Source organism: Alligator mississippiensis, chromosome 9 (assembly GCF_030867095.1).
Source record: "Alligator mississippiensis isolate rAllMis1 chromosome 9, rAllMis1, whole genome shotgun sequence".
Classification (NCBI taxonomy): domain Eukaryota; kingdom Metazoa; phylum Chordata; order Crocodylia; family Alligatoridae; genus Alligator; species Alligator mississippiensis.
In genome coordinates, this window is record NC_081832.1 from 43,367,531 (window position 1) to 43,388,861 (window position 21,331).

The following is a 21,331-nucleotide window of genomic DNA, read 5'->3' on the forward strand; positions in this document are numbered from 1 at the left end:
ATGTCTCGCACCCTCATTAGTAGGTGCATGGGCATGCACCTTGCAGCTCTTTAAGAATGGAAATATGGTGCACTTCTCTGGCCACACCAGGAGCTATAATAGCTGCAGGGCCAGAACAAGGGACACTTGCAGTTTGGCTCCTGAGGAGACCAGAGCTCCTGGGCTGGGAGGAGAGTGCTGGAGTGGACAGCTCCCAGTGGGAGCAGAGTTGCTGTTGGGGCTACCTGTGGAGGAGTGCAGTGGCAAGGCCCAGAGCAGCTCTAGAAAGGCTCTACCAGAGAGGACAGGAGAGACCTGAAGTTTGTAGAGGTCCTGCAACATCCAAGACAAGAAATGAAGGAAGCCTGTGGCTGACAGTGCTGGAGGGTGTGGAGGACAGCAATTAAGAACTGACAGTGGACATGAGCTGAGAGATACCATGACTGGCAGAAGACTACGAGAAGAGACTTTAATGGCATCAGGTAGCAAATGAGCCCAGGTAGTTTATTACTGCTGGTGTATTGGGGAGTACACACATTAAATAGCAGAAACACCTACTTTACCCTATGTAACAATGTGGTATCAGAAGTATATTATAGAGTCCACATAAAAGCCACAGAAGTAGAATAGAGAGCGAGTGTGCCTTGTACCACCCAGGATTTCCCCACCCCTCCCAACTTTCCTCCTTTCTTATGTCCTTGCTGCAGAGGAAGATGGAAGGCTCTACTGGAAATGGCTATAATGCAAGGTGTGAGAGTACAGGAGTTCAGTGGTATTTTATCCCCTTGTGTGGGAAAATCTGCCAGGACTGGCAGGATCCAAATAAATTTGGAGGGGTTAAATTCAGACTTTTTTGTAAGGCTCTGGCTCAAAGAAAACTTCATCAAATCATCTTAATCACATTCTAGAGAGCCAGGAAACCTTGGACTATTGCCAGCTTTGGCCATTTGCAAGGGGCCTAAGCCAAGCTATAGAAATGTGGCTAAAACAAAAAGCTCCAAAGCCTGTTTCTGAGTGATACAGAGTGACCCACTGCAGATGTGACAACCGGCCTGGTCAGCAAAGGAAAGGAAGTAATCAACATGTCCAGTTAAACCAGTAATGAGATCAAATTAAACAGTGCATAAGGGCTGAAAGGAGAAACTAAGACTTTAAATGACATAATCCAAATATACTATAACATAGCTTTAGCTTAAAAATGTTAGCGGTAAGTGATTGCTGTATCCAAATTTACTGGATGTAGTTTTGTTTCCCTAGATACATTTGTGCTAAGTCTCTTAGATAAATTGTAAAAACAAAGCAGCCTCATCAGTGAAGACCATAAACTTAAGGTGAAAAGAACACAGAATGAATGCAAGCAGGAAGGAGATGAGAAATCCTTTCTTCTAGAACTGTAACTTTCCCAAGGACATAAATCCTATCTAATCAACACCTTCCAAATCCACAAGAGAGCTGGTTCAGTCCAGTCTCAAAAGTTTCAGTGAAACAAAGACATTAAAATAAAACCAACCAGAAAACATTTATGAGACTATTAGAACAAAGTGTCTATACATATAGGATACAGGCTGGAGGGAAATGTAGAGATCTTAGGAAATTCAAGAAGACCTGCAGCTAGCAAGCATGCCACCCTCTTCTCCTTCTTGAGTTGCCCCAGCTGATATGTGTAAGAATCTATGTTGTGCGGTCACAGATAGCCAGATGGACTTTGGGATAAGTGCTCATTTTTTGTGTTTTGGGGTGCAAGATGGATCAGGCTGGAGACCTCTCTTTTAGCTTTTTTATCAGTGGGCAATTTACCAGCTCATGTATAATCTAGGTACTAGGACACCACCTTTCTAGGTATCAGATGTCCAGACAGACCTTCTAGTTAAAAGCTGTATTTGATTTTATCATCTATTTGAATTTTGGTGGCAGGCAGATATGAGAGTGCACATGCACACACACTGCAAAAACAAAGCAGCCTTTTCAGTGAAGATTGTAAGGTAAGGTGAAAAGAACATGAAGCTGTGGCAAACAGCATTTCATGATGATGAAAAGTGATGTAAAAGAAGAGTAAATATGTGATGTACAGCCCTCTATAGCTGTAATTTAATCAAACCCAATATAGATTTAACTTGGAAAATTCAGGGATAAAACCACACAGGAATAAAGTACACTAGCGTGTGTACTACCTGTCTGCAGTTTATGCTAGTGTTGCAGTTTGCTCAAGGCTGCCTATCCCTTGCTCCCTTGCCGCCTAGTGGCCAGGTGCTGTAATAGCTACGTAAGGCATGCTGTTAGTGCTATCCTCAGACAGAAGTTACTTCCTCCACTCCAGATCCCAGTGCAGTTCACAACATTGTACAAATCCTGCAGAAGTTACACCAGGGTAAACATGACTTGTGTCCATACCTTATTGCAAAATCTCTTGTAATGGAAAAAAGTACTTTTATAAGGACCAGTTGGAGAACATTAACAAGTGGTGAATTTTATATTAGTTAATAAAAGTACTTATACCAGATGTCTGAATTTAAAGGGTTAAATTCAGGATAAAGGCATGTATCATGTTGTATGTGTCCTTGGCTCAATATAGAATACTCATAATGAATGGCTGAGTGAGCTAGAAACAGAGAGTAGTTTGTGGAAATTACTTTATGAATTTAGTTTCATGAATAAATTTGAGGAAATCATAATCTGTTTGTGGAGAATCTATGAACAAAACAGAAGAAAATAAGTAATTCACTGAATTAGTTGCCAGGATCCTTTTATGAATTTCTAGTTTTTATGGAAACACTCAAAAGAACAAGGAAAAGTGACTTAGGTCCAGATCCTGTAAGATATTTAGGTACCTGACCATTCTGTGGTTCAATGGGAGATATGCATGTAAGTACATTTGAAGATCTGGGCCTTAGCCTTTCTTAGTACCCTTTATAAAAGGGATAGTATTACCATATTTTATACACCATGCCCCCATATGTAATACTACACATCTTTTTAAGAGGCAGGATGAAGGAAAAAAATGCTCCTTGCAGAAACTGAGTAGGAGCAGCTAGGGAGCCAAGTCTGCTGCCAGCTGTGCATACCAGATGGGGCTCATGGACTAACACAGAGAGCTGACCCAACACGCTGTAGACCCCAAGCACTGGATTGAACTCTGCATGCTGGGTCCTGGTCCACATGCTGATCCAACATAGCCTACCAAGTCTGAACACACACCAGCTCTGGGCTTTGCATTGTGTTTGAACCTACCTGCCACATCCAATCCAGCATGCCATGCCCTGTGCATTGGCCCTGGCCTCAGGCTGACTTCATGCACCAGCCCAATCCAGCATGCAGGGCCATGTCATCTGGCTGAGGGGCTCCCCATGGGTCCAGAAATTTGTCATCAGGAGCAGTGATAACCTTAATTGCTGTGGCTCCTAGAGCTGCAGCAATTAACATTGCCACCACTCCCCCCCAGTCAAATTTCTGGTCCAATGAAGATCTAGTTTTCTCACATATGATATGCATCCTGTTTTACCAGCTCATTTTAGTAAAAATGGTACAGGTCATATGCAAAAAAAATACAATATTGAGGTCTATGTTTTGGATATTTTTACTCTAGGTTTCCCAACATGGGTTTGCATTCCAATATTGGAAGGGGGATGAATGAGAACAGGACTCAATTGCATGATATAAAAGGACAGTAGCTATTAATGAGATATGAGAACAGTAACCAAAGTAGGAGCAAGCAGTAAATGAAACTTTTTTTTAAATTGTAGATTTTACTTGAACCAAGTAGTGATAGCTGTAGAACATGGAGTCACTTGAGTAGTGCATATTGGTTTTATATGCTTAGGCTTGGATCCCAGAGCAGGGACAAAGATCTGTAATATGAAAGACCCCAAGGCAGGTGGTCAGAATGAGCAGCTGAATTTGTGATCTCTAAATCTAATAGCATGAACCTCTACTTGTTTAGAAACTTTTAAAGCTCATAAACCTGCATGTGGTCCAACCACTAGAGGAAGGCAGAGAGACATGTGATTAAAGCATGGGCACTACAGCAGAACAGTGATTTTCAACCAGGGGGCATGGCAGTCTGGGGTACCATGATATCCTTTTAAGGATGCCTTGGGGTGCTGCACAACTTTTAGGTGATTCACATGATTTACAAGGTAAAGTCAGATAGTATATATACACATACACTTTACTTTGGAGCTGACTAATTATATCTGCCATAAAGTATCACGGTCTATATGTGCTCTCGTATTAGGACGCAGTAAATTAATTAACACCACTGTAGGATAGTACTGTCAGGCTATCAGTAGTAGTACAATAGTATGGTCAAGTCATTTACTTTGCCAAAATGCATGTGTAGATGGTGACAAATGCTGCTGGGGCATGAGGGTGCTAAAGTGTGGAGGCTGCCTGCTGCCTAGCCCTACATTTTAGCACCCTAATGCCTCAGCCAGCCCCTATACTGCCACCTGGAGTTTGGGGCTGACTCTTTGGGCCCCTTGCCAGTCCAGGGCTGTTCTGCTCTGCCTCAAAGTGCTGTAGTTCCAGGTGCACATGTAGACACTGTGCCCAGGACTCCAGCACAAACTTCATGGGAACTTATCATTGCACCTTAATAGCACGCACATAGTTGCACCCAGAGATTTCAAATATGAATTTATAGTGTTAAAAACTATACTGACATATAGTTTTTTCTGAGTTTTTTGCATGAGAAGAATTGCTCTTATTATTTTATCAAGAAAGGAGTGAGAGCTCAGAGCTGGCATTTTCCAAGGACTACCTTGAGTCTCCTGCAGGAGGCTTTAAATCTAAGGAGGTTGAGAACTACTACAGTAGAATATGGAAAATTGGTATGAGAGGTTTGCAACCTGCTTAGTTTGTAGTAGGTTACTGAATGAAGGATGAACTACTCAGCTGTTTGCTGCATCTTTGACTTCAAAGGGTATCACTTCTTCAGTCAGCTGGAACACAGCTGTGGTCCCCACACAGCTGATCAGAAAAGTGCCACACTTCAAAATAAAAGCTGCAGCTAACAGCTGGAGCATCTCAGACATCCTGCACAGTTGTTTGGTGTAGCTCTAAATCCCTGGCTAGTTTTCAAGCCCTTGTCTTTGCAGGGAGGTGGGGGAGGGGATTAGGAACCTACAAAATATCTGGGTTCTACTAGACCAAGATAAGAAAGAGACATCCCTATTTATCAGCTGGGCTTTATTTCCTCCTAGACAGATGCCATGCTTGGCACAGGAAGTACCAGCCATGCAAGCAAAGCCAGGATCTCTAGGAAAACTCTTAAGGAAACATCCTGCAGGTTAAAGAGACCCTGTCAATAATGGCTGCTTCTCCCAACTGGTACAACTGCAAAAGACACCAAAGCAGTCCTTGCTCCTAAGTATGTCTAGAATAAACCAAGATCTAACATTACTAAGGTAACTTAAACAGGTAAGACAGCCAACATGTAATGTAACAAATATAAAGGGCCAGAGACTTGTCTGCACTTCAGGATGTGGTGAACTTAAATGCATCCACTGCTACAAAAAGCATCTTAGCATGTTCCTTAGTGAAGCAACAGTTCAAAAGCCAAAAAGGAAAACAAGGTAAAAGACAATAAAAACTCCACAAACATATTTGCAGCAGCTGTCTGCACAAAACTGCATCAAAACATGCCATTTACATCAGCTTAACGCCATTCCAAGTTGAAAAAAAGTGGAGACCTTGTGATGAGTCCAGGAGATGAGAAGGACCTATGAGCTCATCCAGTCAGTCTCCCTGGCAATGCCTTTTTCACCTTTAATGCACAAAGTCACAGAACACATTCAGATTCTAACTCTTATTTTCTTATATAGCTGCAATGTTTGCTATATGTGGTGTCTGGATACTGTGTAGAACAGGTCTGGTAGTTGTAAGGATTTGATCTCTGTCAGGTACTGGTTTGCTTCAAGGAAGTAAATGTTGAAGTATACATGTTTAATTTCTCTACTGATTTTTGTCACGTTCATAAGTGTTATCTTTATTTGTTTTAAATAATTAAAGTTGGTTCTAGTTGATGAGAATCCTCAGAGATAGAAAAGTGGTTTATTTTTCAGACCTTTTCCACAGCCCCCCTTTTTAAAGAAGGTGAATGTTGGAGAGAAATGTTTCCAATTGATAGCTCTAACAACTGGCAATAGCTCTTGCAATAACATACTGTATTTATTGGAACCTAAGACAAGGTTTTGCCTCCCCATTCAACATGAGGGAAAAAGGGCTGCTCTTAGATATGAGTACCAGCCTGGGGCAGGCGACTGCTGTGGCTCCAGCTCTAGTTCCAGCCCCAACCCAAGCCCAGGCCTGGAGCTGCAGCTGCAGCCATCTCTGCCACCTACCCTGGGCTGGTGGGGGAGCCAGGATAGGGGCTGAAGCTGCTGCTGCTGCCGGAGCTGATGCCTGCCCTGGACTGGAGCTGGAGCAACTGCCATGCCCTGGGCCATGTCCTGAGCCAGGGCCAGGGCCAAGGCCAGGGCTAGATCTACTGCCTAGGGCAAGTGCCAGGGGGAGCAGGCACTGAAGCAGGAAAGTGGTGGGGCAACTGGGGGCAGGGGAATGGGGCAAGTGGAGGGTGTGTGGACACAAGGGGCAAGGTGCTGGGGGGGTAATGGATGAAGGGCAGTTTGATGGAGGGGTGGAAGATTTTACAGTCTTGGTTCAGTTTCTCTAGAGGTTCCTTCCTATGTATCCATACAATGAAGACATCATCAATGGGCTGTAGGTATACCAGGAGGATGAGTCGGCAGCTGCAGATGGAATGAACTTCCAGGTTTGTCATAAATATTGTGGCATATTGGGGAGCCATATGTGTGCCCATGGCAGTGCCATTCATTTGTAAGTGCGGGGAGTTCTGAAACAGTTGTGTGTGGGGACAAAGTGGGAGAGTGTGATGGGAACAGAAGCAGGGTCCTTACTGGGGATAATGTTTTTCATGGCTTGTAATTAGAGGTGCACTGATACATCAGTCCGATATCAGCTCAACACCGATATAAAGAAAAGTGGCTGTATTGGAAATTGTCCCGATGCGTCCGATAATTTGGCTGATAAATGCCCATGTGTGCATGCAGCCGCAGTGCAGCACGTAGGCAACAAGGAGCACAGCCTGGCAGTTTGGAGAGCTGTGTGCTGCTGGTAAGTCTGTTGTGGTGGAAGGGGAGAGGGGAGGGAAATGGCATGGAAAAATTATGGCAAAATTTGGGATGTCTGCAGCCCCGCCCTGTAAACCCCTCCCAGCACTGCCGCCACTCGCCCCAAGCCCAGCCCCCTTCGAGAAGAGCCTGGCACAGTCCCAGCTCCAGTCCGCAGCTGCAGCCTGCCTGCTGCACCCCAGGGCCATGCTTCCCATGCCCTGCCCTGCCTCAGTTGGGCAGCATCTGCCCCGCCCCTACCTGACTTCCTCCCTCAACACAGGGGGCGTTGATCTGCCCCCCCCATACCCTTTCTCTCCCCGCTCCCCCTCCACCACAACAGACTTACCAGCTGCATGCAGCTGTATCAGAAATTGGATTGGGATCAGCTGATATGCCTCCTTAAAAATCAGCTATCAGTATCGACCCCCAAAATCTCTGTTGGTGCACCCCTACTTGTAATCCATCCTTATGGAGGATATTGGTATGCAGAGATGTGACATCCATGATAGATCTCTGATTATTTATAAGGTGCTTCTATATATAAAGTGTGTATTTATTAGGGCTGTGTGAAGCTTTGGGTGCTGATTCGACTTGGAAGAGATTCGGCCCAGTTCGGTCCAAATTGAATCAGGAGACCAATAAAAAGGTCTGAATTGATTTGAAGCTCTCCAAATGATTTGGAGAGATTTGGAGATTCGTGCAGTCCCTGCTCGCTACTGCAGGGAGGTGGACCCAGACTCTGCCGGTAAGTAGGATCATGACAGAGCCTCGCATGCAGCATGGGGCAGTACGGGGGCAGCGAGAATTGCCCCCCTGCCTGGCAGCAGCTGATGAATGCTGGGATTTTTTTTTAAAAGAGCTGGGGTGCTGGGGCCAGGCAGGGCAGCCATTGATGGGTCTGGGAGAGTGGGTGGGTGACAGGGCCTGTTTGATTCGGAGATTTGGTTATTTGGCGGTGGCCAAATCTTTGAATCAGATTCAGCCAAATCAATGCAGGACAGTGATTTGAATCACCGAATCCATGGGCAGTTGGCGCCTCCTGAGTTGGGGGGGCATGTGCCTCACCCAGCACCCAGTCAGTGACCAGGGATAGGGTCCCCCTGGCCAATCACACTGACCTGGAAGCACGAGCAGTGCTCCCGGAAGTGCAAGCGGTGCTCCCGGAAGTGCCAGCGGCGCTTCTCCTGGCACCTCCACTCCCCAGCTGGCACTCGCTGTGGGGCACCGGCACTCCCGCCTGCCCGTTGCCTAACCAGGGTGTGCTGGCTGTCAGGGGGTACGCCAGCACTCTCAGGGGGTGCGTGTGCACCCCCTACTTGTTGCCACTGACCGAATCGAATCACTGTCCTCTGAATCGGCTGAATCCGAAGTGAATACTAGCCTCTTTGCACAGACCTATTATTTGTACTCTGCTTTTATCCTTAAAAGCTGTCACCTAGGTTTCTGGGTTTTGCTTTGCCACTTATTGAAGCTATAATACCAATTGCAACTACATTTTGGGTATGGGTATTTTGTATTCCACAATTCTGCAGCCAAGGATTTTGCCACAGAATTCACCTTTTGCTGCAGACCTCTACTCCAGAATTTCAGATTTCAATTTAAAACATTATGCCTCAAGTCTTCTTGGTTGGAAAGGAAACTGAAACATTAACCAAGTATACAAGGAGATGGGGGATATTGCTACAGTTGCTTGTGTATGTGTATTATATTAGCACCTAGAGCCCCCAAGTAAAATCAGGGCTTCATTGTGGCATGCACTCCACAAACACATAGAAAAAGACAGTCCATGACCAAAAGGGTACGTCTACAACAATACACAGTGTTATTTTGAGGCTCCTTTGAATCAGCCTGAGCTGCCCCTCTCCATCTATCTTACGCTGCATTCCATACTAACATGTCTACCTTTAGCCTCCTGTTTAAGAGCCCTTCTAGGAATCAGTCTGTGGAGGCTGAGCTCAGATGTTTACAGAGTAGCAGGGATCCTGGTTTTATCTGTTTAAAAATCCAAAATTCTCTGATAAGAATCTCAAATTCTCTGATTTAAAAAACCCCAAATCTGTGTTTTTCTGCACTTAAAATGAAACGCCACTATATCTATAGATATCAGTTGAACAGAATGTTTTATTAATATATTTACCATTTTAAAGCAATTTGGAAGCCTACCAGTGTCCCCCATTCATTATAATAAAATGACATCTAAATACCTAAATATTTTGGTGTTTGATTTTGGGTTTTTTATTATAGAAAATCAGAGCTCCTCCTGGCTCTTCACTCATCATCAGTACATGTGTCCAGCTGCGGCTGTCCCCACCACTGCTTTGCAGCACTGAGCAGCCCTGATATGCTGGTGCCCTGCCCCTGCCCATTCCATTGCCCCTCACTTCCAACCCACAGCCCTCCATGCTCCCAGCCCAGCTGGTTCCTCTCACTCCTGACCCACAGCCCCCTGGCTCTGCTGATGCCCCTCACTCGACCCACAGTCCTCTGTCGCCCCCCACCAGCCCTATGGTGCCCCTCACACCTGACCCACAGCCCCCTGGCCCTGCTGATGCACCTCACTCCTGACCCACAGTCCCCCACCTTCCCAGACTTTCTGGTGCCCCTCCCTCCAGACCCACTGCCCCCAGCCTCCAGGCCCCAGCCCCCCAGTGTGTGAGGAAGGGGGTGGGTGTGTGGAGAATAGGTTGGGTGCGTGGGGAAGTGGGCGTGTGGGTATAGGTAATGTGTCGGGGGGGCAGGGGAGCATAGCTGATGTGTTGGGGTGGTGGGGGAGAGAATCCCCCCCTGCCAGATTTCTGTACACAGGGTTTTAGCCTGGCTGGATGAACTCTGGGTAGAAGCTGCCTCCGCAGCCCAGTAGGCAGGACCTGGCTTGGGAAGGAGTGCTGCACTGCCATGACTCCCAAGATGAGGTGTGGTGGCAGCAGCAGCAGTGGCGCAGAGTTGTGCCCCTTGCTGCTGCTGGGTGGGCAGCGGGCACCTTCAGCTCAGTGGCCATGGTGGCACGGCGCTCCCTTTAAGGGAGAAAATCTACATTTTGCTGCATTTTTCCATGGCAAATGGAAAACCCAGGTTCCTGATCATTACACACACAAATGCTTGAGCAATGACACTAAGGAAACCTCCCAACTTGGATACTGGGGCCAGGTTCTGACTGGTTTTACAACTAACAGGAACTTGGTGCTACAGTCATTGCATCAGTATTGTAACAAACTGTTTTGTGATGAAAAATGTTTGTGTTCCCAGATGAACTTGTTAAAAAACTCAACACTATTTTTTACTTAACAGGAAATGAGAAGGACCACAAACAGAATTTGTTGGACTGAAATGTAGAATTTTGTTTTGTTTTGTGCAGTATGAGAGAGGCCTGATTTTCTGTTTCTGCTTGGATCAGGAATTTGCCTTTATTGGAGCAAAAACCCAAAGAAATATAATTTGAAACTTTATCTGCACCTACTATAATGGAGGTGATCTAATTTTTCAGTCTGTTATAAATAATATTGTGATGAAGGATCTGCAATTAAGCTGCACATCCATATGGCATTGTAACTACAAATTAAAGGAAATATAAATAAGAGAAAGCATTAACTTACCAATAAAAAGGAAAATATCAAAGTCTGGATCATAAAGGCTTTTGTAAAACAAGCCCATAGCATAAAACACAATAGTGTGCAGTTGATAACAGAAAGAAATACATACAGTTCATAACAGATTCAGTATTATTTTGGTATACTACATTTCTCTTATCATTCTAGATATATTCTATTCACACATACACATATACACACATTTATATCTGTATTATGTACAAACATTGAATATACATATATATTCCTGTATATATATGCCTGTACTTCTCAGGTATCTGAATAGTTTATTTTTATTCCCTCAATTGTGTATGGACTTAAATATAGTTGTATTATGTACAAACATTGAATATATGTTTATAATATATGTAATATATGTATATATAATATATATATATATGTATATTCAATGTTTGTACATAATACAACTATATTTAAGTCCATACACAATTGAGGGAATAAAAATAAACTATTCAGATACCTGAGAAGTTAATTTTAAGAAACTCATATTAAAAATGACCTGAAAATGTGCATTAAATCTAAGATTTTGGAGGAAAAAATGAGATACTTTGCCAGCAGCATGTGGCACACACTTTTAAGTTCTAATAGTTTGAGAGAAGTTTACATTGCATGGTTCTTCTGTGCATTTGGAATCAACACTTGTGTATGAGAGTAAAACCAGGGAAGATTATGAGGTGAAAAAAGGATCGGAAAATGAGTGAAACATGGCTCTGAGGAGCAGTCTGCTACTGAGAGTGATTGGTGACTGGGTAACTGTTAATGGAAATGGTCCTAAGGAGCTGTAAAGCAAACCTTAGTCGTGAAAGAGTCACTCTGCCTTGGAAGCTTGGTTTGACAGAAGCTTGCTTCATCTTTGCAAGATTTCAGCCTAGTCTACGCAAGAAACTGGATAATGCTTGGTCCATGGCATGGTCGTTGAGAACTTTTCTAGAAAGCAAAAGACAGATTCAACATTCCTCTGGGTGAGGAGGGCCTAGAACTAGGTCTTCTCTGCCAGTGTCCTGGCTATTGGGCTACCATGTGGACCATCCTTTTCCCTTGTTTATTCTCCCAGTTATGAATGGAGGCAAATCCTGTTGTGCCATGTGTGGAAATGGACTCCAAACTGTGAATAAGAGGCAAAAATTGCCATTGTGTGGCTATACAATTGCCACTTAGGCATATGAGACTGGAATAGAATTTAACCCTGTATGAGCAAAGAGTTGTGTGTACAGGCGTTGGCTGTCTCTGCACTAAGAGAGTTTGGTATTACCAGCAAATGCTTTCTAGTGGAGACAAGGCTTAGGGCTTTGTTACATGCTGCACTTCGAGCTGCTCAGCTAATGATTGATGTTAGTGCTAGCTTGAGTTTGGAGTAGGCACACCTTAAGGCTAAAAAACTTTTCTGTTCCCCCCAGGCACAGCTGTGACTTGCCACTAGAGGGCTGGCAAGCAGGTGTCTGATCAGGAGCTACAGCTGTGACTTACAGGGCTGGTGAACCAGGACAGGCTTTTATCCTTACTTTATGTGTGCGCGTGTGTTGTGGGGAGGAGGGTGAGAGAGGGGTTGGGGGAAACTGGAAGGCTGTGAATTAATGAGATGGAGTTGGTTATGAAATCAGAGATGGAAAGGAAATGGGGGCGGGGGAAGGGTGGTGAAATAAAGGAAGTCAGCTACTGCAGGATAAAATAAAACGTTAAATAAATACATAAATAAAAAAAAATAAAGAGGAAGTAAATTAAAGAAGACCTCATGTTTTAATAGATTGGGATTTGGGACTGGAGTGTGGGAGGTGCTGGTCATGCTTCCCGGGGTGGTTGGGAGGTAGGAGTAGTGAGGGAACGTGCTTTTGGGGGAGCCACTTGCCTGTGCCCTGGGAAGGAAGCCCCAGCTCATGAGGACCCATATGGCCCTCTACCCTGTTCCCTCTTCCACCCAACACCCCATTTGTATATGAGCTGAAATTTCAGATGTATATGAATTAGATCAGAGAAGATGTCTGTATTTTGTCGCATTTATATCTGCTGAAGCTACAGCAGGATTTAACTAGCAGTGGATGAGTCTCCCAGGGAGGGAAAGTGTTCTGAATTAAAAAAAATGATATACATTCCCTCATAAGAAGCATGGGTGGTTTTTTGTAGCCTGGGATCAGGGTGAATGTGTTTTAATGGATTTTGAAGGAGTTATACCTTTGGCTTTGTAAGCCTCTGTGATGGATGTTGTAAGCCATTTAGCTATAGATGTTTTCAAGGCTTCTGCTCCTTTGATTGCCATGTGGCAGGGAACAGAGTGATGGTTTTCAGGGAGGATTTTATTCCTTGCGTATAAATTTTGATTCTTCTTTGAACATCAAGCCTGCAACTACTTTTTTTTTTAATATTTAGCATCCAGCAGAAAGATGGTGGGACAATATCCTCACATCTAGAGAAAAAGCTTTCTGCTAAGGAGCAAAGGCTGACTCAGTCCTTGAAACCATGTTGTCATCTTCATGGAAGAGGCAGTACTAGTCTCTATGGATACAGCCCTTACTTTAGAAATTCTTCTAGTAGCAGTGATCACAAAGGATACTTTCATCAAAAGGAAAAAAGGGAATTGAACTCAGAAGGTTAAATGATGAGCTGACTATGGCTTTGAGAACCAATATAACATTTCAGGTGGAGGATCTATGAGTTGCTTTTCAGGGAAGGTAGACAGTGGGCACATCTACACATGTGCATTTACTGCACAGTAACTGAAATTACTGCACAGTACAGATCTGTGTCTACATGTGCATGCCTGTACTGTGCAGTAAAGATGGCAACTTATGCCAACTTGAGCATAAATTTGCTACCTGTATCATGCAGGTGGCAAATTTACGCCCGATTAGTTACTGCACAGTAACACACACATAGACGCCTTACTGCGCAGTAACACTGTGTGTGTGGACTGACTTGGGATCAAATTTAGTCCCACGTCAGTCTACCCACAGTGTTACTGCGCTTTAATGCCTGCATGTGTAGACATCGGCCTATTCCTGCTTACTGTGTAGTAATTTACTGTACAGTAAATTTAAGCTGGCATAAATGCACATGTAGGCACACACAGTCTTTAAGACCTATCTGATAGGTAAATCATATGTGGACCTTTGGGAGCTGGTTTCTGGCACAAGGGATAAATCTACCTGGGCATGATTGTAAGAAACATTTCAGTTTGGTCTGATGTGATTATTTAAATACAGTTAGTTGAATCTTGGAGGTCTTCTTCAGTAGGATGTGCTTGCTGTGCCTTTTCTCTAGGCCAGTGGTTGTCAACTGGGGGTATGCATACCTCTAGGAGTACTTAAAAGGGTCATAGGGGGTACACAGAACTGATGTGGCTGATAATTGCCATGTGCGTGCATGAAGCTGCAGTGCAGCATGCAGGCAGCCAGGAGCTCAGCCCAGCCATGTGGAGAGCAGCTGGGTCCAGCTGGGAAGTCTGTTGTGGGGGAAGGGGCATGGGGGAGAGAGTGGGGCTGGGGCAGGGCATGGGACTGAGGTGGGGGGGCAGGGCTCCTACTGCTATGTGCATCCCAGGAGGGCATGGGGGTGTGCGCTTTCAGATCTGTGTGTGGGGTGGGCTGTGGTAGAGGCACTGCTGGGCTCTTCCTGGCGGGGGCTGGGCAAGGCTGCAATTGGGGCAGGTGATGGCAGTGCTGGGAAGAGGGCTGCGGGGGGGGGTGGACTACAGTGAATTCTGGAGTGGCTGCAGCTCCCTGCCCCCCCCAGCTTCGCTCCTGTAGGCTACTAAGGTGAGGGAGGAAATGGGGCTTCGGCAGGGACAGATGCTGCACAGCTGGGGTGGAGCATGGCATGAAGCCACAAGTGGCTCATCTGGGGGACATGTGGGATGGTGGCTCCCACCACTGCATGCACCCTGGGAGGGCATGGTGGGGTGTATGCCCCCATATCTGCACGCAAGGCAGGGTGGGCTGTGGGCTGGGGCAAGGGCCGAGATGTTCCCAGCAGGGGTGTTGGGCTGGGCTGAGCTGTGCAGGGAGGGGAGGATGAGGGGAGCTATGGTGAATTGTGCAGAGGCTGCAGCCCCTCCTGTAGCCCCCTCCCAGTGCCACCACTGCCCACCCTGAGCGCAGCCCAGCCCAGCCCCTGCTGAAAAGAGCCTGGCACAGCCCTGGCCCCAGCCTGCCCCATGTGCAGATCTGGGGGCATGCACCTCCCATGCCCTCCCAGGGTGCATGCAACAGTGGAAGCTGTTACCCCTCATGCTCCCCAGATGAGCCACTTCTGGCTCTATCCTGTGCTCTGCCCCGGCTGTGCAGCACCTGTCCCTACTCCAGGCCCATCCCCATCCCCACTCCCTCCCTCACCACAGGGGCTTATGGGAGTGGGGCTACGGGGTGGGGGCTGCAGCTACTCCAGAATTTGCCATAGCCCCCCCATCACCTCCTCCCAGTACTGCCACCGCTCACTCTGAGAGCAGCCAGGCTCAGCCCCCTCTGAGAAGAGACTGGCACCGCCCTAGCCACAGCACACAGCAGCAGCCTGCCCCACATGCAGATACAGGAGTGCATGTCCCCCATGCCCTCTCAGGGTGCACGTAGCAGTGGGAGCTGATCCCCCACCACTGCACGCAGCTCAGTCCTGTGCTCTGTCCCAGCTGGGCAGCCCCTGCCCCTGCTCCAGCCCCAGCCCCAGCCCCAGCCCCAGCCTCACTTCCTCCCTCAACACAGGGGCCTTGATTTGCCCCCCCTACCCCTAAAAACAAGAAAAAAATATAAAGGGATACATGAGCTGAAATTTTCAGACAGAAGGGGCACACTCGTTAAAGAAGGTTGAAAACACCAGCTCTTGCCTAATAAGATTTCCAGTGACTCCTCTACAGTCTCTTGGATTAATGATTTTTTTTCAGCTTCCAAGATGCCAGATGGTGCATTCCTGGTACTTGGTTTATGGTTTACCCTTCAGTCCATGTATCCAGTCAAAGTAGACCTATCCTGCTTCCTCCCAATCACTTCTTTTAAAACTGAAGCAATAAAGTTTGTATATGTTGGGGAGGGTGGGGTAACGGCAGTGGAATATTACCTTCTGAGCTCCTAGGGTTCCACAAGAGACATTGACTTTGTTTGGTTTTGCTGGTCTGGGGCATGTAGAGAGAAAATGTATGGCTTGTAGGGGCAGATCCAGAAGGGATGCAGAGATGTGGCTGCATCGCCTTCATTAACACAGAAAAAGTAACACTTCTGAGTTCAAAATCCCTGATCCTTCAAAAATCCAAATTGTCCTTGGTGTTTTGGATTAGTAATTCAGCCAGGTAGGTAGGTAGAATTTCCCAGTATCTCACAGCAGTCTCTCTAGTCATAAGAGATATAAGAACACTAAGAAAAAAGTAGGCTTAAAGGAAAAAGCTTGTTGTTTTCTAGTTTACCTAATTAGAGGAGGACTCTCAGTATTTCCTAGTGCCAAGATGTTCTATGCTGCTGTTAAGAGAGGAGAGGTGTAGGTACTGAGTCTTGAATCTCAGTATGAGAAGCAGGGTAAGTTGTTGGCCCACTGGTAACATTTACTAAGGACTATTTTTCCTGCCACACTGCCTACGTTAGGGTGGAGAGAACTAATGTTGGATGTGGAGGAAAGGCAGACCTTTCACAATCCCACTGCTTGTGTCCACTAACACTGTATAGGGTTGGGAAGGAATGAAGGCATGAATTACTGTAGTCTCATGAAAGATTTTGAAACAAGAATCTGCATTACTGATTTCACTCATAGAAGGCTCTGAGATTTTAGGGTCTCCTGGGAAAGAACAGATGGAAAATATATTGCAGTACTAGTGGGACAAGTGGGTGCAGGGGGGTTTCAAGAGGAAATATACAACCTGTACCCTTCTGGTTTTCATACCAATGTGGCGGTATACAGAATACCTGAGTCCTAGTGGAAGACAAAGAATCTTGATGGTGCATTCACCAGTTGTTGAAGTTTTCTCCTGGAGATCAGATGGGCCCCAAAATGTAACTGGAATATCAGAACATGGAAGAAGCTAGTTTAAAGAGTGATCACTCTTCTGCCCTTTGCAGATGCATCAGCATTGGGCTTTGATGGTTGCTCACGTGGGCTGTTGCTATGACTGCTACAGTCTCATACAATACATTGTGCAAAACATGAAGTGTGCAGAGGGAGGAGGAAAGTCACTGGTGATATGATACAGTTCAAGTGCTAGGTCTTTTGGGAAAATGACTTTGGGCAGGTACCTACCAATGTTGCTTACCCTTCCATGTGCGATTATTAAATATAATTATTTGTGTTATAATAATGCTAAAAGGTCAGGGCCCCATTTTGCTGGGCACTGCAAAAATCATGCACTAGTGCTATTTGTGTGTTACAGGTACCAGCTTGCTCCTTGCCTGGCCCTTGCTGTGGTGTCTAGGTCCCCCTTTCTCTGCTGGCACAGATCAGGACATCCCTTAGGACTTTGATATTTGGTGGGTTTTGCATCAGGGCTGAAGCTGTCTTGTTCAATTGTTTACTACCAGACAAGCTGTCATTTTTTAGGCTCTGTTCTGCAAATATTCCCATTTTTTCTTAATATTGTTAGATTGCAAAATTAAAGAGAGAAACTCTTGAAAAGCTGAACCATTGATGGTCATTATTCCTTCTGAGGAGTGCTGATGCTTCTTTGGGCTTCTCTAGGACATATTCCCTAAGTCATAAATGTAGCAATTGGAGGGAAGGATAATAAGTTCTTTTGCTTGCAGTTTCAAAGGAAATGCTTATTATGGTGGCTAAGATTTTCCAGTTACGTGATTCAGTAGTTCCCAATCTTTCATGGTGCATAGGCACCAATACTGAGCAAGTATTATGCTGTAGACACCATTATACCTTGTTTGTTGTGCAACCTGAAGCAACATGCCTGATAGGAGCAACATTTCTTGTGAGCAACTTAGTTTTGTGGGCAATATGATGCTGTAGCAAGTTCCTGCTACTTTCAGAGAAGGTAGGCTGCATGAAAAGCAGCCTGCAGGTGTGGCAGGAGGCAGTTAGGAGCCACAGAGACCAAAAGGGGCTGGGATAGCAGGGTATAAACCCAGGGTTTGAGCTGACCAGGCAATCTAGCCCTGAGAACCATGGATGGAAGAGCTTCTGAGCAGAAGGGCTGCAGCAAAATTCCTAAATAACACCAGAGCTGAGGTAAGCAAGACTAGTGGTTTAGGGATTAAGAATGTAGGGCCAGTGGAGGTCTTAACTGGCCCAGGAGCAGGGCCACAGCTGCAGTGATGGGAGCAGACAGAGTTTGGGGCTCACAGCTGGTGAGGGCCTAGGAGCCCATAGGTCTCAACTGGCCTAAGAGTGGGACCAGGGACCCAGGGATAGGGGTCAAAGGCCAAGGAGGGCCACAGCTAGAGACTGACAGGGATGGGGAGCCTGGGGATACACAGAGGGGCTGGGATGGTCAAAGGCACCCAGCAGTGGTGGAAATTGTTCCTGGTATGTAGGCTTGTAGGGAAGAGAGGCCTGAGCTCAGGAGGGGGCAAAGAATGAAGGCCTAAGCTCAGGGGTGTAATGCCACTGTTACCAGATTTGCCCATCACTTTGGGGTGCACTTATTTATTAGGGGTATATTTCTGGGGTCTCCAATTCTGTCAATGTGCTGCTAGTTTTACTTGTGTTTCTTCTATATGGAGCTATCTCTCTCCTTTCTGCAAGTCCTCACCCCCCAAGGAGCTATCTTGTAGGACTCAGTTTCAATGGGGCTGGGTTCCTCCAGCCACCAAATCAATCAAATACCTACACCCTCCACACCTCCCCCCCCACACACTCTCTCTCTCTCTCTAAGGTGACAAGCCTGACCTGGCCAGGTTGAGCAGCATGTACAGGCTGACACCCTCATATGCCAGGAATCAGTTCATCAGGGCAACAATCAAATGCAGTCAGACACAAGCATGCAGGTGAACAAAATACCTCTGAATCAGGCTGGGTGTCCAGCTGACACCCTCATGGGCCAGCATTCAGTTCATTAGGGCACGTCTGACCCAAACTGGGTCAATCAGCCTGTACAAGCTGTTCCCCTTATGTGTTTCAAACTCAGCACATCCCAATCTTTTGCTCTAACTGTCCTAGTAGTGGTAGCCTCTTGACAAATGGACCCCACAGTATTTTTGGGCTTTACAGGGATCTTTGGCTTAGGTAAAAGAAGCATTGCTACAGAGCAAGTGGGGAAGGGGAAGTAGAGAAGGAAAAACACACCCGGTTACTACCAGTTTGACTATAAAAGTTATTTATTGCTAAGTATACGAAATTTGTGATGGTACTAGTAGTAATAGACATGCAAGGAAAAACAAACAAAAACAATTACAATATTACCCTGGTTCAATTGAGTACTTGGGGAAACCTAGCTCAAGCTTAACTAATAAAATTCAGGTTCAGAAAGCTATGCCGAGAGAGAGAGAGAGAGAGAGAGAGCGAGAGCTGGGATCTCACCACTCCAAGACACTCAGGTGTTTTGTTAACAGGCAAATTTCCTAACATAATAGTTGAAGGTTAAACAGGTGACCAAGAGAGACAATCTGTTTATCCCAGTTTCTCAAGAACAACAGTGGATGGTGTCAGAGAGATTTTTCCCTGTTGAAGCACACTGTTTGCTGCTTTACAGCTTTCTTATACCCTTAGTCCAGCCTCGTCAAAGTGTTCTTTTAATTGTGTAAATCAAGAGGGTCCCAAGCCATAATTGACAGAGAAAATCCTGTTATTTAAACAGTTTAAATTTAAATGAATTACCTTTTTTAGTGACAAGGGATTATCTAGTCTGGAACCTCTCAAGAAACTGATTAACAACCAGGGAAAACATAAGGTTTTAAGGAGTAACCAGACACCTAGGAGACAGCCTGAAATTATTATGAATATAGAAGATAAACTGGAAGGGATACCACTTTATTTCTTCTCAGATGGTCTAGCTATGCTTGCACTGTGAAGTCAGCATCAGTGTTTTGTATTTTACCCATTGTGAATAAGCCTCAGCTTAGATTTGGTCTTTTTCTAAAACAGGAAATCCCAAGGGCACATGGAACAGATTTAAGGGGATTACTTGGAGTGTTCATAAACTTTGTGGGGAGGACTTCCACCAGTCTTCCCAGGAAAAGTATGACAGGATTTGTGGTCAGGGCTGCAACGGGCTGGACGTTGCGATGAACCCTTTACCATTGTTGAAATGTCATCCATATCCCCTATGACTTGGTCTCTTGCCTCAGCATTCCCTAACCTGGCAACTGAGTTTTAGTCAATCAAATTTAAATAGGCCTCCCATACTGGGACCAGGGAATGTACAGCTCGAATACTGATTAAATTGGGGGGGTAGAGAGGGAGAAGTCCTTTGTAAGTCCAGCAAGTTGTGTGCCAGGGTTCCCTCAGGAACACAGAGATGACAGGTAACACCATGTAATTAGCCCTTTTGGTGATAAGCAGTGACACCTGGGGCTATCAGTGTGAGATCTTGTTTGGGGAGTCCTGGGCAGTCTCTCTCTTCTAAAGACATATCACATCAAGGTGTGGCAGGTGAGTTGAAGGGGAGATGGCTCCAAAGTAAAGAGGACAAAGGTTGAAGGGGGTCTAGGGGTGTCACAGCCACCCCTGGGTGGGCCCCTGTTACAGTTGCCCATGAGCCACAGCTTTGGGGACTAGTTTTTCAGCCTTTTGTACACCAAAAAGAAACTTGGGCCCTGATTCTGCAGCCAGGTGTGTGTGAGAGATCAGCAGGATTCCACATGAATGTTTGCTTACATTGCTCCCATTGCAGAATCAGGGCTTTATTTACTACATGAATTTTTATTCTTATGGATAGGGACCTACTGAAATTGTGGCAGAAGTGTACTGCATAGTGGCTTCTTTAATCTTGTAGTTTTCTGGGTGCTGCCCCACACCCCTGCTGATTGGTAGAGGGGCCTTGCTATTTGCTCCTTATCAGCAGAGAGGCAAAAGCTACAGAGTTTTTTTGCCTCCTGGCTGGTCAGCAACAAGCAGCGGGGCTGCTGGGGCCCCCCACAGCCAATTGTGGCAGAAAGCAAAACTGCGCCATACTTAAAACAGCAGTTTTTGCCTCCCTGCCGGTCAGGAGAAAGCAGAGAGTAGTGGAGCCCCTCTGCCAACTGGGGTCGGGGGCACATGGAGGAAACTGCAAGATCAAAGGAGATGCCATGCAGCACACTTTGGTAGGTTTCTACCTATAGATGATACCTAGGCCATGTACAGGTGTTAAACTTCTATTGGGAAAATTGCCTGATAGAAACTGGGAGCATACAAGCATTTTGTTTTGTTTTTCCTGGAGGAAACATGCCCCCTCTGGGAGAAAGATTGTTCAGATGGACATGTGGAAAATCACTCCTGTGAGTTTTATCTTACTAGAATGAACGCCTGTGTATTTCTGTTCAGCTCCTCTGTGATTTGAGGAGGTGAGTGAGCACAAGCTTCCTCTTGTGTCTTTCCCCAGACTGGGATGTTCCCAGTGGACAGGGCAGGGAGCACTGCCCTGCTGCTGCCTTCCCTCCTGTAGACCAGGAGGGCAGGGGAGAGGAGAAGCAGCTTCCCACTACTCAGAGCCAGTCCCTAGACTGGGGTGTTCCCCTATTGCTCCACAGCCCCTGGAGATCAGGAGTGGAGCAGCTACTGCTC

The 21,331-nt window shown here is 45.9% G+C and overlaps 1 protein-coding gene across 1 annotated transcript in view; it reads left to right on the top strand.

Annotated features, from left to right (window-relative positions):
* LOC109283074 (uncharacterized) overlaps window positions 1-21,331 on the top strand; it is an 80,106-nt gene that overhangs the window by 57,725 nt on the left and 1,050 nt on the right. The window lies entirely within an intron of this gene.